The sequence below is a fragment of the Gavia stellata genome, chromosome 15 (genome assembly GCF_030936135.1).
Source record: "Gavia stellata isolate bGavSte3 chromosome 15, bGavSte3.hap2, whole genome shotgun sequence".
In the NCBI taxonomy this organism is placed as follows: Eukaryota; Metazoa; Chordata; class Aves; order Gaviiformes; family Gaviidae; genus Gavia; species Gavia stellata.
This window is the reverse complement of record NC_082608.1, coordinates 7,637,440-7,653,646: the sequence shown is the minus strand read 5'-3', so window position 1 is coordinate 7,653,646 and position 16,207 is coordinate 7,637,440.

The following is a 16,207-nucleotide window of genomic DNA, read 5'->3' as shown; positions in this document are numbered from 1 at the left end:
TTTTAATTGTCCGTCTTCTACCTTGTGGCAGAAAAGAAGCTGAAATGTAAGTAAATCTTCCTGTTCATGAGTCATGATGTGATTCTGTTTAGTGACCTCCATGTTCTGTGCAGCTTCTTCAGAATTTGCAGCTCAGGTTTTTAAATGCTTATAATAAACTTGTTTTCCTAGAACTTAATCTTTAGGAAAAAATTAGTCCAATGGCTGGTGACAACTTTTTTAATGTACTTTCAAAATGAACCTTTTCCATTTTATATCTGGAGTCATCATGTGTGCATCCTAAACATAAGTGAGCAAGTGATTAGAAAATTGTCTCATCTTGAAAATGTAAATAAAAGCAGCCAGCCATTCGACATCTTGATGGCTGTTAAAACTCACGATAGGTGTTAAATCTTCATGTGTGACTCCAGCTTTATTTCCTGAAGAGTAAAAGCTATAGGAGATTACAAAGTACGTAATTAATCAAGAAGGGACTATGTTTACCCATTTAGGGGCTGTAACAAAAAAAATACATTTAATTATTCCAGCTACTGTTAAAGTGCAAAAAGTAGTGATTACTTACTCTGCTGAGTCCTAGAACTTGATTCTTCTGCTTCACAATGCAAAATAATTTTCTGCGAATTGAGTTCACCATGTCTTGAAACAGTGTTTGTCTTGAAAGTGCAGAATTTGAGAGCTTTATTCTAGCTAATTTGTAGTGTTTCCAGAAGTTTTCCTCAAAAATGTTTTCCAGTTGCAGTGGCCTAAATGTGTGTCTTGACTATATTTCCATGAGTCATTTACCAGCAGTTTTGACAGATACGTATTAATGGTTTCATCTTTAGGTTGAAACCAGCCTTGCAGTTCTTGTGGTGCTAAAATACCTCACAGTTGTAGATTTTTTCTGTGCCAAAGTTACAGGGCTCCTCCTCATAGTAATTTGCTCTGAGCCTAATTAACTAATCTTCAAAGGTTGGTTGTTAGGATGTTCGAGGTGATCCCAGAGAAATTAACCAACACCAAGAATCCTTTGCAAGTTTCTTGATGAACAGTGTCCTGAGTAATAGAAGAATTAAAACGCAGATGGCCTTATTGGGTCTTTACAAGCCCCAAGTTTGTGTTGAGTATCTACTTGAAAAGGAAATAGGAATAACAGAGACAGAAAGTGGCTGTTACCTGTGTGTTATAGTATGGTAGTGCTAGATCAAATTAGTCTAATTTTAGATTAAAATTTAGATCAGTTAATTTTGAAGAGCTTTGATTTTAACTTTTAGTAAATTTAGCAGTTTCCCCACCATGACCATTTTATTGATTTGTGGACTCCAGAAACTTCTGAGAGAAGTGTGGTGCCTTTGTTAGACACCTTGGCCGTAGGCTTGGTTGGGGTACGGTTCAGTAAGCCTCTCCCTTGGCAGTAGCTAGCTGAAAAATGGCCTGTTCCCATTTGCTCTTCCTATAGCAGTGCAACCAGTGGTGAACTTGGATATCTGTGAAGCTTGGGGGAAAAAAAGGAACATGAATCTTTAGTTTGCTGTAAATTAATTGGTGAAAGCTGATGGGATCCTGAAAATCACTTATGTGCACAAGTAAGGGAAGGCAAAGCAGAAATTTTGGAGATCCTGCACATACAAGCCATTTGGAGGAATGCCATCTTTCTACCTTCCAGTGCATGAACAATGAGGTGCTGCGAGTCTTTTGGTGAGTCGGTTTGCTTGGACACTACTGCTTGTTGGATACAAATTGACCCGAGCGGTGAATCTGCCCACCATCGAAGTGTGTTGAAGGTTTCGATGTTCTGCAGCAGGTTTAAATAGCTGCAAAGGTGTTTATTGGCAACTAGACTGATACTGATATGTCTTGGTTCTGCTCTTTCCTGCTAGGAGTCCTTCAAAAGATGTCTCTTTAATCCTTGATGGTGCTTGATATTTTAAATTTGCTGAATTGAGTCTCCTAATCCTCTTTTAACCCTGAGTCCACGCTTTGTTTTTTGTGGCCCAGAGATTTGGTGGTGAGTATAGCATTTATCAAATCCTGTCCAACAGGCTATAGTGAAGCAGGAAGGGCATGGAGATTGATAGTGCTTTAGAAAGAATATTTCCTGCTGCTACAGCTGCTTTGTCAAGGAAAATAAAAAACCACAAACCTCATTAACTGAGCAGGCTGAAGTAGGAATATGTCCCCCTAGACCTCATACATGCATATTGGAAGCTAGTTCCTGTGCAAATCCTTCAACAATCTAATGTTCGGATGCTAGGCTGATTTTTTTTTTTTTTTTTTTTTAAATCCCTCTGTATAATGAAGTCCTAATTTCCCATAGTACAAAACACCTGAGGAAGAAACCACTTGGCTGTATGCAAGAGCTGGCTTGTAAAGAATGCGTTTGTGTGGTGCTGGAGGAAGTCAGAGGAACCACGGGTGCAGATTTGGTGAGTGTTTTGCTTGTTTAAAATAAAAAAAAAAAGCTCTTGTACAGGTATATAAAACTACTTTTGCTTATGTATGAAGCAATGTTTGACTCTTGAAAGACCATTAAGCAATCAAATGCTTCTGAATAGCTATTAGAGAAAGCAGTCTGTGCTCTCAGCTGCATTTTCCCAGGTCTAAAGTTCATTTACTGTACCAGATTTGGTGATGTGAAATCTGAAAATAAACCTCGTTCAGGTTGCTTGTTTATGCTGCTTGGCAATGTAACACAACAATATCTTTCCTGAACTTAAAGCTCCCATCTTAAAAAAACCCAAAACAAATCCGCCTTGCTGGTCTGCATACAACAGATTGTTGCACCAGGAGTATGAAGAAATACTTTTCTTACAACAATAACATTATGTGGTTTAGGTGAAACATGCATTAATAGTTGCTGTTTGCATTTCCCTCCTTCTGTGGCCTATTTCCAAACAAGACTGTTGTTCATTCTTACAATAAGTAGGGGACTGACTGAGACTGCGTTGGGTTTTTTTCCTCTTCACTATAGTGGATCTTGAATCAAACTCATTTGTGGTTGCCTGGTAATCACTGACTATGAAAAGACCATTCTCAGTCAGAAAAATCAATGGCTAGCCCAACAGCAGGTAGAAATTTTTCATATTGTCTTCCTTCAATGCTAGCTTGTTTGCTTTTTCTTTTCAAAATTTTTGACAGTGCAAGGGAGGAATAACTTATAAAATAATGTAATGTTTTCTATAAGATTTTTATTAATCCGAAAGTGTGTCATACTAAATCTATGTTAGGATATCAACTTTTATCCATCAAGATAACATAATAAAGCAATCTAATTGCTGAAAACTTCAAGTATCTCTGAGCTGGAGTGTGTGCTATCTAGTGAATCATGTCTGTGCAGTGTCTAAGCAACATACTCCAACTAGGAAAGGTAGGTTGAAGGCTTCTCTTTTATGTTTGTATGCAGGCACTAGCACCTTCAGGTAGCAGTTAACTTACCTGGTATTGCTGAGCTATTACCTCCTGCACTTACGCATCCTGAATCCCACACAATCCCATTGCTCTAAGGGCATAGCTGAGAAAACTAAATTTTGTTGCCAAAAAAAAAGAAGTATAAACAATATTAGTAGGGCTGAAAGCCAGGTAAGAGCAGTTCCTGCTACTAGAAAGAGGAGCCGGTGCAGTGTGTTGCCCTGGCACCTGTGGCTGTGCAGACAGGCAGCCTTTGCCCCCTCCGGCAAAATGGGCAGAGACCACCATGGCCAGCTCTCGCTGCCCTGGGCCTGCTTTCCTACACAAAGAGCTTTACATAAATAAGTTTAACAACTAAGTACCTCTAAATTCCTGAGAACAAAGTCACGTGGTGGTCTACCAAAACCAGAACAAACTTCTCGGAGAGTATAGGCAAATACAGAAGTTGGGAATCTGGAAGCTGAAGCATTAACATAAAAGGGAAGGAATCCGACTTTTGCAGTTACAGAGAGCACTGGTCTGGTAACTACCATGCATGGATAGTCTGATTTAAACAAACCAAAATAACCCCTAAATCTTCAAATGGCATTACTGCCTATTGAATAAAGTAATATTTTCGATTGCAGTGATGATTTTAGAGGAGTATTTTTGAAGTAAAAGCAATAGAAAACAGTAACAAGTCATGAAATAATGCTAGTTCCATAGTTTCTGTATTATACACTTTTTTTCTAGTTATCAACACTTAGACATAAAAAAATCTGTCCACAAAAAAAAGGAGTTGTGAACTCTAATTACTGTATTTGTACATTTGGGAGAGTCTGAATGTTCTGGTGCTGCTTAGTAAGGGAAAACTAAAATCAACAATTGTGCTGAGCTGGTGCAATACTAAAAGGACATAAATTAGAACTGATGTTTACTTTTCTGATGTCATTATTAGAAAGTTACTTATTTTCATCTCTTGTTTTGTGTACTCATTAATGTCTCCATTTTTATATACTTTTTCTACCTTTGTGCCTTGTCTGACCTGTATAGGAAATCACAGCTGTCCTGCATTCTAGCTGACTGCTGGCATCGGTTACGGCTTACTTTTATGAGCTGGACGGATCACTGTCAAAGATGGATCACTATTAAAAAACAGCAGTATCCATTTTTGATACAATCGTGTTAGAAGCTGGTTAAGTTTCTCCCCTGCTCAGTAGTCTATCCACACGGAAAAATCGAATCGTAACAATAGCAGTACAACCCACCATCACGGGGACATGTTAAAGCACTAGACAATCCTAATTGTGAAATTAATCACTTCCCAGCTGATTTCAGTAAATAATGCAGTATGAACACAGCTTTAACATTACTATATCAATAAAAATTCTTAGATTTTATTGCAAAGGAGAGAAACCTTTGCTGTTGCAAATTTGAGGTTACTCGTTTGCTTTACTCTAAGAATTACCACTAAAAGCCTGGTTCTGTTGAATTTCAGGGAAGTTCCATGAGATCATTTTTATCCTGTTTTTTCTCTGATTTTTCAATCTCTTGATTTCGGAGCTTCAAATACTTTTAACTTTTTTTAGGCAAAAGCAAATGCACATACATCAGTAGAGTCATCAGAATTATGCAGACATCTTGCTCAGTTCTAGACCACCCATTAACACTTCGTGGCTTGTCTTCAATCAAAGTTTGTGTAGGAGACAACAGTTAAACACAGTCGAAATGCCAGAAACCATGCCAACCAACAGAGTAACTGTGCACAGGCTGTGGCTTCCTGGAGGGGGTGGGTGAAGGAAAAGGTGGTGCTAGAGGCCCTTCTTCCATGTCCTGGTGAAGGGGGAAGGACTTCCAGTACCACTGACTCCACCAGGGACCGGGTCCCAGGGCCTAGACCATGCTTGCCTTCACAAGCTAGATTAACCAGTTGCCCACTGTTTGATCTACTGCGGGGAGACAGACTCTTAAAACCTCCTTGCCCCATATTTAATAGCATCATGATGTCTGGTGGTACCAGGATGGTTTTTATATTGCTCTTGTGAGCAATTAAATGACACCACCTGTCACTGCTGCAGCAGAACTCTGTGATTTCAGGACAGTAGGAAACTAAAGCATTTCCCATCTTGGTCCCTCTCAGCTTTGGGATAGTTATTGTATCGGTTTGTTTGAAAATACCAGCTACTTGGAAGAAAACACTCCATTTCTCAGCATAAAGGAAAATAAAGGGAGGGCTATATACTTCCTCTGTATTGTCTCTTGCCATCTAAATAATCTAATCTTCTAGGAGTCAGCTACTTCCCTAAGCTCAGTAAGTTAATATGAAAGGCTAGATCCTCAGGTAATATAAATAATTTTTATTCCAATGGCTTCAATATAATAGGGCTATGTTGATTTGATCACATGAAGCTTGTCCACACATTTTTAAAATTGCCTTGTAACAGACCTTTTTTTGTGCATGTGTGTGTAAATCCATGTTTCCTAGTGTATTCTCTAGGAACTTTCTGTTCTAGAATTGTGTTCTGATTTACATAAAAGCGTTTTTCCCTAATAAAACACATGGTGCTTTTGTTCCTTACTGATTTTTCTGAAGTATTCTTCTTTTCTTTCCAGTATGCCCTCCTGTCTACTAACGCAAAGATATTGGAAGTGCAAATTGAAAACAGTTAGCTAAGTAGTTTCATCATTCACTGTGAAAATAAAATGATCTGTTCTTTTCTGTGTTCTTTAAATCAATAACATCTTCCATTTTGTTATAAACTCCACCTGCAGTGTTATGGTATCTAACAGAGAAATGGCCTTCCTGTCATTTATTTTCTTCCCTTGCGTAACTTGCCAATTAACAAAAAGAAAGAGTGACCCCTCAATAAGACCATCATAACAGTTCTCTAGGAAGTCACAGACCAGATCTTCTGTCACTCAGCATTGTTGGGAGTAATTCAATTTCTAGAAGAAAATGTTCCATTTTAATACAGGTCAGCTTGAGCATACAGAAAGGTTTTAAAACAAGTCTGATCTATAGCCCTTAATGCATTCTAAATCACACCTGCAAGTACAGGTAAAAGGCGTAAGCGATTAGCCAGGCACTGATTTTTTCAAGGCATAATGCATGTTCTCGCTCCGGAGGAAGAACTTTAAGCATGAGCAGGAGAGGAGATGGAAATACTTTTCTGATTCTTAATCCAAGAAGTCAAACAAAACCTCCTAGCCCAGGCTCTGGAGCTGCAGGCAGTGGGACTTGAATTCCTAAGCCCTTCAGTTCCTCTAGAAAAACTCTTTTGGACTGTTGGTACTTTTCCTAATTTATTCTATCATTTCACAGTGCTGTGAGTATGCATTGGCCTTGAAGTTTTCTTTGGAGAAATGACTGTTGTAGAATCAAGTCCCACTGACTTCCACGAAAACTGGAATGCTAGAAAATATGATCACCATTACAAGTCAGACTCTTGGATGTCTTTAAAAGAAATAACAATTAGGACAAGAGACCTGAATGGCTTTTCATTTCCCTAAAGAGACATGTATGGCGTTTATTGCTTTATTTACAGAAAAGCAAATGATTCCCAAAAGTTTGTTCAATTGATCCAAGGGCCTAGAAATGCAAACTACATAACAGCAGTAAAACTCTACCTTCTCTTTAGCCTGGCTGATGCAATAAGATACTTCTGCATTTAACAGCATAAACTTAATGGTCTACAGCAGTTGATTCTAATATTGTCCTGTAAATGAGGGTGATAGGAATGTAGCAGCTCAAAATAATTTCTCATTACATCTTTTCTAATCATGTACTGCCTAACACTTTGGAATTGTTCTATTATTAGAGATCTTTGAACTCATAAATTTACAGGAAATAGCAAATAATTTACTCAAGTTATTTGTCTCATTCTCTAAATTGGTCAGTGGCCACAGAGAGTATTGTGTGTGTATGCACACGGGGAAAGAGATGCTAAATCTCATCCAAAACAAAAAAGTCGTAATAAATACTTCCTACTGTAGCATTCATTAAAGACCACATTTTAGTCCTGGCTTTCTGAAACAGAATCATGAAACTAGTGAAGAAAAGCAGAAGTTCAAGTTGTCTTGGTCACTGTTTCTGGATATTTGAGGAACTGCAAAAAAGCAGCATGATAAAGCATGCTTTCCTCCTAAATGCTGTCTGCTGTGGTATTGCAGGATGTCAAAGGAATATCTAAAAGGAGTGAATATATTTAAAAGTTTACCGGCTAATTTTAAAAGTACTACTTAACATATTGTGCTACTTAAGATTATGTCTAACCCATGAAATAGTCTACTGTATATTAATTTTCAAATTATTTCTAATTTAAAGGAATAATTTCTGAGGTTATAACTACATTTCTGATTTGCTTTCATCACATATTTATTTGGTCAGCAACCATCCTCTGAGCCCTAGCTGACTCATTGATGGGAGCCACTGAAAATCTGAATGTTTAAACATTTTGCCAATAAAATGATTCAAAAGTAACTTCCTGGGACCAAATGCCATCATCCCCTTTACTACTGTGGATAGTACAAGCATGCATATACTGAAGGCAGATTCAACCCACAATGACTTACCGAGAGGAAAATGTAACCCCCCACATGAGAATTATACTTTAAGATTACTATGTTTTTCTATTTCTGCTTCTTTTAAAAATAGTGATCTTTCCTATTTCATAATGATTCATGGCCCTGGGTACTGTGGCAATTTACACTGAAGCACACATCTGAATTGTACAAAACAGACTTCTGTAATGCTCTGTAACTCGGTTTGTAAATGACACTGCAAGTAGATTTGGTATAAACACCCTATCTACAAATAATTTAAATAACAAAACTCAAACTATTTTTCAATTTGCTTTATTAGATTTTATCAGCTAATGTGTTGCATTTTATTTTAACTAAAAATCTAAAATTATTTATGATAGATTATAGTTATCCAGTTCAATCTTTGGAAAGATTAGATTTGTGTGCTTAATACTCTGGTTTTATACATTCAATACGTATGTATCATTGTAGAGCTGCTGGACTTTTTTCTAAGCAAGAGCTTGAAAATAATAATGCTTGCTTGTCTATGAAGAATCACTTTCACAGAAGCAAATAAAACCCTAGGGATTACTTTATTCTAATTTGGACAACACCATTTCAGATGGACCTTCGATTAAGGGCTACATTTGCACAGTATCAAACATTTGCAGTTATTGTATACGCATAGGAAATTTATTTTAGATCAATCTGTAGGTGCAAAAAGAGAAACCATTAAAATGACAGGTTAGGTGCTATCACTTTTTCTGACCCACCGTTACATTTGGGTAGTCGTGTTGAGCCTGGCTCCAGCAATGTCAGGTGCTCTCCAGTAAGGGGTGGTGGTAGCATCTGCATTGTGAAAATCAGCCCTGACTGTACTTCAGCTGCATGGCACTCGAGAGAAAAATTAGCAGCAGAAAAACAAAAGGGGAAGTCTATACATAGCATATATAGCAGCTAATTAACTGGATATTAATTTCCTTATGTTACTTTTTCCCTTTTACATCCATTTGGCTAGAAATGTGTTATAGTAATTACCAATAGCTGAAGAATAATCTGCACACCAATATACGTACAACACTTAGAGTCTTTTGGAACTGCTACCATTAAAAAAACCAAAACAATGTTGATCACATTGAATCATGCAGGAATTTTAGATCTTACTCTGGGATAGCAAATACTTGTGGGTATACAGAAATGATGTTAAGCAATCTGTGTACTCAGAAGGTCCACAAAATTTTGATGAAGTGGTAAATGGAGTCCATCTGTTCTGAAATGACTCCACTTATGATCTCAGCAGAACAATGTATTTTCCATTTCCTGCAGTTTTTAAATCTTGTTATCTAATCCACCTTTCAGTGAAGACAAGGAATTCTTTTTAACCATTGTTTTATTGGAAGATCCTTTTTCTTCTCTCCCCTAAGAAACGGTCTGAATACCCTATGCACTGCTTCCATCTGAATGCTCTAATAATTTCCTAGTGCTTTTCAGATATATGATGTCCAAAACAGGAACGGGAAGACCTAGGTAAGATTAAGTAACTTGCTCAAGACTGTGCATAAAGGTGTCGCAGGGCAGGGAACAGAGGAGCAGAGTCCAGCTCACTTGCTGCCCAGTCCTGTGCCTCAGGTACGTAACTGCCTCTTCTCTGTCTGTATTCCTTATACTGCTGTCTCAAATTGCTGAAGCTGGATTTAAATTCCTTTCCAAGATTCCCAGCCCAAAGCACCCTAATGGCTGGGCAGTCTCAGAAAATACATTTCCTATTTGCCCACCAACGTTCAAGCAGGAGCTCAGAGAGTCAAACGAAGCTGTCGTGCTTGTGGTGTGTGCGCTGAACTGCTGCTCCCTCTGAGAGGGTCACTTCAAGCACTTAGCTCAGGCCTACAGAGCGTAGAAAATACCAGCTGGCTAGCAGTACCCAAATAAAAATTGCTGTATTTTGTTACTAACATATTATGGCAGTAATGGTACGACCATGGATGACTAATGCGTGGCTGTAGCTGCAGGTAGCCGGGCACACGCCTGCTGCCACGGGCTGTGTGCGGTCACCTGTGACTAACACCTCCCCAGATAAACGTAATCCAAAAATCCACGGAAATCAGCGTTTCTTTCTATTGCCTGCAACGAGCTTTGGATCGGACTTAGTTCAGGTAGAGCCAGGCTTGGTCTGAATTAGTGGCCCAGATGTCCAAGGCTCGGTATGCTGAGGAGCCAGTGCCAGGCCGGTGAAACTCACCCAAAACACAGTGAGAGGACTAAAGCAGTCACTAAACGGAGGACCGGGAAACGGGTGCTGTGGGACGGCCTCAGGGATGTCCCGTGAGGGACAGGTCCCTCATCCCTGGGTGCAGCATGGCTGCTGGGACGTTTGGAGTCCTGCCAACAGCAGCCCGACAGTGGCCAGATTTTAAAACGCTGGCTGTAAACCTTCATCTCTTTTAGGGTCCCAGGCAGAAGTTTGTTTCTACGACTCTGCAGCATGGATGGCGAGAGCTAGTCACTCTCCTTGCGTGAATTGGGCTGGGGGGACACGGCCACCCCCCAGGTCCTCAGGAGCTGTGAGGGATGAGGTGGTGCAGACCCTGCCAGAGCCCCTCCGGCTTGAGGGGGACGACAGCGGAGGGGCTCCCCCTCATGTGGGGGTGTTAAAGGCCAGTGACCGGGGCGAGGCTCGGGCGATCCCGCCCGGGCACCCGACGAGCGGCGACCGTTAGGTGCGCGGCGGGGTCCCACGCCCCTCACAGCCGCCTCTGAGGGGCCGGCGGCGGTCCCGCCACCCGCCAGGGGGCAGGCGGGGCGCTGCCGCCGCGCGCGTCCCGCCCTCACCGCGCCGGGGAGGCTCCGCGGGCCCCAGAGACACCTCAGGCGGCGGCGGAGGTGGAGGCGGAGGCGGCGGCGAGCCTGGCCCTGCCCCAGCCCTGCCCCAGCCCTGCCCGCTGCTGCCCGCTCCTCTTCCGCCGGCCGCAGGTGAGTCGAGCGCGACGGGAGGGGAGCTGCCCCGGGGGGTGAGGGGCGGGGGATCGCAGCCCGCGCTCGCCGAGTGGGGCCAGGGGAGCCCGCGGGTGGCCGGCGGCCCCGTTCCGCCGAGCACGAAATTGTAAGTGTCCAAGAAGACTTAGTAAGTTTCTTAAATAATGTTTGTTTATTGCGCCACTTGATACACTTGGGAACAGCGGACGAATTTTCCGGCCCATAAACTTTTCTCCAAGTTTATTTTGCTTAGAAAAGGCAGATTTGGTAAGCTGCGAGGCCTGATAAGTTACGTGTGTTTCTGCACACCGGCTGAATGGAGAAGTTACTCGCTGGGTTTGTCTTTGGCATAGTAATGCGCTTGAAAGCCAAAAGCTGACTCTTCTGTTATGGAGCATTTTGCATTCTCTTTTGCTTGTACTTTTTCAGTATAATAGGGGTTTAAGTTGCTGAAAGAGGTGCTTAAATATCCAGGGAAAGCTTGAAGTCTGTAGAAAGTTGGTTCATGCCTTTTTTTACTGCTGAATAGGTAAGTCACTTCTAATCTCAGTAGGACGTGTTACGGCATTTCTATAACAAGCAAGTGCTCTGTGTTAATAAGGGAATTAAAACGTTTTAATACATATAGTACAGCGTTTGATCACCATTGCGAGGCTCTTACGTTTGTGGATGGCAGATAAAGTATATCATTTAGCAGAGGCATATCATCACCGGTGACCCAGGACCATACTAAAGTCTGCTGAACCCGAGACTTCTTTTATGACTGGTAAGGATGAGGTCAGCAGAAGTGCTGAAGTCTGGCAAAGACACATTGAAAACATTTTTGAACACAGAAAGTAAATATGCATGTAATGTTTGAGTTTGGTTCAGCATAGAAGCCTGCTTTTCTCCTGTCAGATGTATTACATTTTATTTGTATTACTGTATGCCTGCCATGCTTGGTTGTGGAGCAAGACCACACTGTGCAAAGTGCTGTGCAAATATAAGGTGGGAAAAATCCATGCAAGTGCATCTAAAAACTGCGGGTTTGATTCTGAGGTGGCTGTGATTTATTATAGGAAATGAAGTGTCCTGTGCAGGACACTGCAATATGAAAATGTCTTCATAGTGGGAAATAGGATGTAACTGTACCTGCATCAGTGACCTTACTGCTTTGTGCTAAGATTCATGATGTGGGGGTCTTCTTTTAAAGAAAAAAAAAAAAATATGGAGCTAGGAAGTTTAAAAGGAGCTCTCCTTTAAAAAAAAAAAAAAAAAAAGGAGGTATGAACTTGTTTACTTTATGTCTAAAAAGGAAAAGTACCACAAAAAATTTTTATAGCTATTATCTATTTTGAGGCTAAATAAGAATAATGTGGTGTGGTCATTCTTTTTAATATTATTTTTAAGCAAGCAGGATTCCAGGAGAGAAAGAGAAAGTTTCTAGGAGGGTTTAATGATGCTGTCTAGGTCAGAAATAAATAAACAGTGTGGCAGTGTGGTGTTGTGTGTGTTGGGGAGTTTTGTTTGTTTATTTAGGTATCCTGACCTTTCAAATGTTGAAGCCCTGATCTGGAAGTTTTTATATGATCCCCTATAGAAGAAAGCGTTGCAGGTCAATGTTAAGACCTGTGATACAGTGTACTCATGGTATGTTTGTGTGTATAGTGAAACGAGGACTTTTGAAAAAAAATCTTCATTGCAGTGGTTGACAATCAAAACCAGTATTTGCCAAAGTCGCTGACACATTGACAGTTTCCCCCTATCCAGAAATGTAGAATGGAAAATGAGGAGTATGTGGAATAGCACTCTGAAAACAGTAAGCCAATACTGATTTCTAATGGCTGTTATAGCATGTTATTTATGCTTCCAGAAGCCATTACTAACAGCAATTAGGGTCATTGGGGGTTCTTGTAAAGCAGCTATTAAACTTCTTTATTTTTTTCTTAATGAAGCTAATGTCAACACCATTAAGAGTAAACAAGGAGGATACTTCATTCCCTAATGTATGTGGATATTTATGTTCTCATGGTTTGTGCTAAGTGAAAGAGCAGATACTGGTTGAGAGATAATTAGTTTAGGTGTTAGCCTAGAGACAGATGATCATTGTCTTCTGTTAATGTGGGTGTTTGTGTAATTGCCAGTTGCTCTTAGATTAAAAAAAAGACAATATCCCCCATGGAATTACCAAAAAAATCTCTAAATGGAATTGTTAGATTTATTCTTGGGTTACATCTTTCAATTGGATTTAACATTAAAAAATTTATCAAAATGAACTCATTCTGATTTTAATGTATTATGAAGGCTGTAAAACGTAGGCTGAAATACTTCACCCAGCAATTCCTCCCTCAGCCTCATGGTTTGTATTGAATCTGCATTTTTTCTTTCTGGAAAAGGATCCAGTCTACCTGGATTTGTTTGGTGTTTCGGATTCATAAAATGTAATAGTCAAACTGCACTAAGCATTTGCAGGGCTTTTGTATTGGAAGTGTCGTTTCGGACTTTTTCTGTATAGAAGTATTTTTTGTGTGTGAATCAAAGGTGGTTTTATTATCATAAGAAATCAGCCTGGGAATTGAGGCATGTAAGAGGAGACAGCCGCTGGAAGAATTGGTGTTGTCCTCTAGGTTACAGAGAGTTGTCTGCTTCAGTGCTGCTTTGACTTACTAAGGTGTGAGGATCGGTATTCACTAGCAGTGAGCGTACCTTGGCTGCTGACTGCGCTACTCGCTTGTTTCTGCTGTTATTTTGGGCTGGATTTGATGCTCTGTGAGAAGCATCTGTGTTCACAAGCAATTCCAAAGATCTAGACATACTATTCAAGTGGAGTTACAGAATTTAACTTAAAGGTTTTTCAGATGAAAACTGGGACCTGGCTGAGCCAAAGATCGCTCTTTTCCTCTCTAATTAGAGCCCAGTCAGTATTCAAATTCTTAAATGCAGTCTCTGTAAAGTGCCATTTGAGAGGCTAACCGGTTCTTTCAAAGACTGCATAAATAGGGAGACAATCTATTAAACTAGCATCTGCAAAGTTTCAAGATGATTATTTGCTAAGTCGACAGGATGTTATAGCGTGAAATAGTTTGTAACCACTGTGCAGTTAGATCATCTTGTATTAAAATAAGGAAGTGCAACTTCTTCCTCAGATCATTACGGTATACTTCATGAATAGTCAATGTCTTGTGTTTGCTGAAAAACATATTTTATGTTCAAACATATTTTGAAAACAGTAAAGACATTGATCTGGGATTTCCTCATGCTCTTATTTAAAAAAACACAACATTTTCACCTGGGAAAAAAAAGCCGTCTTTAAAAAATAGTTTTATAACACTTTTATCTCATAATAAAAATCATTATCATTGTTATCTCCAGAGACTTGCAAATCACTTCAAATAACTATTGCTGTTGCTTGTCTTTTGCCTCTTATACCATCCTACCTTCCTGAGTCACCTCGAGTAGCATCCAGGCTCTGTCTTGCCGTGCCCAGCAGCAGGGTAGTCCATATATGCAGGCAGAGGAGCAAGCAATACGTTTGATATTTCCTTTGGAAGTGTTTTTCTTTGCTTAATAAGCATAACGTACAATAGCGTAAATATGCTGTGACAATATTTCCTGCACATCATGTGTAGGTTGCTACTGCTGAGTGTTATCTCTTCAGAGTTAGTAAAATTAAGGTGTAAAAGGTGAAATAATTTTGTCTAGGTTACTCAAAGATAAATGGCAAAATTTAAGTAGAACATGGGGCTGCTGTTCCATTTCTAATCAAGGCATCGCTTTACCTCAGTAGCTTGGAGTTATGACATAAGTTTGTATCAAAACGTATCCTTCAAACTTACTCATTTTGTGTAGCCTATTTTCAGTAGCATTTTTATAAAAATCAGATAAACCCTCTTTTTTGTGGCAACCAGGCTGCTGTTTTGATTTTTACAGCGCAGGCCCCGCAGTTCAGAGGCTTCAGGTCTGTTGGTGCTTTAAAGATGAAGCGAAGTCAAAGCTGGCTCTCATGTGACGCGGGGCCGCGCATACCACTTTTCCTAAGAGCTTCCTTCACAGCTAATGGCCAAAATGTTCCTCTCTTTAACAGCTGTTCTGCAATCCTCATTTCAGCATTAAAAGTAGCTTCTGGTCTGTAACTAGAGAGAAGGAACAAACAGGGTGTGTTTAACTTCTCTTTCTGGGCATAAAACTAAGTGAATAAGTAACGCATTCTAGTTAGAAATAACAAAGATTACCAAGACTGTAACTAACGGCCTAAGTCAGAGAAAGGTGACAAGTTTCTTTGAATATGGCTGGCTGTTTCTGGCAACTTCTCCCTGAAGTGCCCCAGTGCTATGTGTATGTCAGCGTTCGCTGTAGTGTGCGTATGTTTGCTCTGCTGAGGTAGCTTGCAGGGCCTTCTGGTAAAGATAATTGGATGAGATAATTTTCAGACTCATTCTCCTGTGTCCTGCATCGCAGTTTGCCTATGAGTAGTGACAGGACTTTGTATCATCTTCTGTTCTGTGTGATGCAGAAGCAAGTACTGTTTGACATGCGAGTTGTCATGTAGCCCACAACAAAAGGAATGTGTTTTTCTGAGATGCTCAGCAAGTATAGCAATAAATTCTTTTTTTATAATGCTGCCTTGTAAATGGCAGGTTATAAAGCCACAAGCATACTCTTGTAATGTAATCAATATGAAAATGTTTTAAAAGGACTTGATTAAGTTGTAAGGTCTTAAGATTGCATGCTTTATTTCAAGGAAGGAGATAATACAGTAAGTGTTTCATAGGTAGATAAATGTAGAAATAGTTTACATGTGACTGTGTAACTTTGTTTTTACTTTGTTACTTGTCACTCTGTGAGGTTTTGTTATGACTAATAATGGTGAGTTAGCGTCTCAATAAGTTGAATAAAATAATTCAGTAAGATGCTCTTCATTTGCAATATAGCCTGGTCCAATCTGTGATGTTAAGTTTTCTGCTTTATTTATGTAAAAATTATAATCTATTTATGCTAGGGAGTTCTTTTAAAGAACTATTTGATGATCAAACCACCTAGCAGTGACTAATTCTTACTCAGATACTGTTTTCCATCCAAGTAACCAAAATGGTGAGGGAACAAGGGTGCCAATAGAATGACAAAGCACATGGAAGGGCTGGGCATGAGTGCAGCTGGGAAGGAGCCGTCAAAGGTGGATTCAAGCAGACTGAGCTCACTGAGGTTTATTCAAAGTCAGCTGAAATTAATGGAAATGGGCAATAAAACTCTGATCATTTAAATGCCAGATATTCTTAGCACCTGGCTCACATCAACCTGAGTCCATCTGTTACGATATTTCAGGCAGGGCCTGCTTGCTGAAGCAAGTTCAGACTTAGCCGGGCTGTGG